The 2400-nt window shown below is 40.8% G+C and overlaps 1 protein-coding gene across 2 annotated transcripts in view; it reads right to left on the bottom strand.

Annotated features, from left to right (window-relative positions):
- Positions 1-2400, bottom strand: part of pcdh7a (protocadherin 7a) — a 44811-nt gene that overhangs the window by 33291 nt on the left and 9120 nt on the right. The window lies entirely within an intron of this gene.

The following is a 2400-nucleotide window of genomic DNA, read 5'->3' as shown; positions in this document are numbered from 1 at the left end:
GCTTCCCAGTTGTGCCTGTAATTCTCCACTTGTGCTCTCGCATCATCTACACGCTACAGGAAATGCCTTGGATTATGCTGTTTAAAGCTGATAAAAAGAACAAAAGGAAACTTTAGACACCGAGGTCTGGGACAGTTAGAAGAGGAAAAGCAGGAGAAGCAGTCAATAATTGTACAAATAAAGACAAAAGACATGCGAAGACTACATCACTGGATTACAAACACATCTTCTGTCTCATCAATGAACAATGTCCCCATTGTAAATGATAGCGTAGGCGTGGATTTGTTAAGGATTTGCTATCACAATGTTTTGCACTGAGAATTGGGTGGATAGGCAGATAGAAGGCTACTGTACATATATGTGCTCTGTGAAATACTTTTTAGAGGTATTTTCTTTTTGTCTCTTTTGGGTTGTGAGGTAGTTGCTCTGTTAAGCATAGTACATTTTTTGGTTGCAAGCCAAATCCATGCTAAAACCTTATGACCACGCTTATAAAATGTTTTGTATTTGGATAGATGATCTTCCATTATGAACATATGTACAGGGATGGGGACACACACACACTCGCTCTTGAGTGTACACCAATAAAAGGATCATTACAGGAAAGTCGGTTATACTAACGCACAAACAGCCATTACTGGTTATGGACTCTTGCTCGACATTGAGGCTGTGGAGTTCTGGTCTGCATAGCCCTGCTGGTAATGGGGAGCAGGGCCACGAATCTGAATATAGCTAATCAATACCTAGCAACTGTGTTGGGAAAATCATTATGCGGAGACAACACAAAATACAGAAACATGCTCGCGCGCACACACACACAGATGCATGCACCTTATCAAGCCCACACAGAGTGCAAGCTGTCCTTTAAGTGAGACAACTCATTCTGCAACCCTGACACCTTGTCTCATACAACAATTCCTTTGACCAGAACTACTATACGAAATTATATATGAATGTAATCCCTGCTACCTTAAGAATGCTGGGTAATAAGACTTACAGGAATAAATGGGAGAGAGACAGAGAGTGCAGACGAGAGAGAGAAGTTAAATTTGAGCCCCCGCGGTTTGTGATAATCAAATAAAAAGAACTTTTTTGTAATACTGCAGAGCATTCTCACACAACTGCACTGTGTAACCTGATTATGACATTATCCAAGGCATTTTAGGTTTACTCATAGAGACATGTTATTCACTCACACTTCTTGTTACCCCCAAGCTAAGAATGGGGCTGTGTTGCATTTCATTGTTTCATCACCATCCACCTCTGTGTTAAGTTGCATTGTTTTTGAGAATGTAGTGTTGTTTCTCTTCCATTTTGTTTCTGCTTCCACTGCAGAGGGCCTCTCCACCAGGCTCTGCTCCCCCCTCAGCCATTGTTCTGCTTTTGCCTGCGGTATTCCTTTTAATTCTCATTCTACTGGGCATCTCTCTGGCATAGCACATCCCTGCACTGTCTGTATTGTGTGTGTCCAAAAACAGAGAGAAAACAGCCAGGCAGTGCCATATGTACCAGTGACGTGCAGTGAGGTTGACAGCTGGTGAGGCACTAACTCCTTTTACAGTCAGATTTACAAAACTAGTTTTTATGCCTCTGTGGCTGGACGCACTGTGTTTTTGGCTTGGCCCACTCTCATGAAAGTGATTTATTAGAATCGTCTTTAGGGAATTTTTTTTGTCAGATTTTCCACAAATGTCCATTTGGACTTGAGAATGAAGTGGGTAGATTTTAGTGGTCAATAAGGTCACTGCGTCCTCATGTCTGTCCCATGACTTTGACTGGTTGGAGGAGCCATACAACTGCAAAGCAGCAATTCAGGTTTTATTTTGACATGAGGCAAAATCAGTGACGTGCGGTGAGGTTGACAGCTGGTGAGGCACTTGACTCTTTTACAGTCAGATTTACAAATTAAAATGAACCGTTAACAAATTGTCTGTTAACAGACAATGCGTAATGTTTTATATCTCATATCAACATTCTTCACACAAACGTTACCCATATTTAATTTGAGGTTAAAATTTATTCCAATTGAGCTTATTGCTAACTAGAAATAATACAAGTTTATGGTCTTACCTTTACTTGTACACGACATCCATTTGTCAGCTGGTATGTATTACAAACCCTTTTACCGTTCGAATCCAATATTAAAACAAATGTTTTCAATAAATAAGATCCTTCTGGACAAAAACGACCAGACTGTCAAAAATGTTTGGATTGAAAGTCCAGATTTACGATTTTTCTCAGCTGGGAAATGTAAGCTTCCATTTTGATAAGGCGGATTGTAAAGGAAATATAAACAAGCACGAAGAAGATTGTAGGTAGCGCAAGAATCTGTGGGCTCACTAGCGCCCTCTGCCTTGAGGCAGGCGTACTGTTTGCCTCACCGAGTAACTTTTTTACTGG

This window comes from Monopterus albus, unplaced genomic scaffold, assembly GCF_001952655.1.
Source record: "Monopterus albus unplaced genomic scaffold, M_albus_1.0 scaffold32.1, whole genome shotgun sequence".
Lineage (NCBI taxonomy): Eukaryota > Metazoa > Chordata > Actinopteri > Synbranchiformes > Synbranchidae > Monopterus > Monopterus albus.
This window is presented reverse-complemented; position numbering and strand designations above follow the sequence as displayed.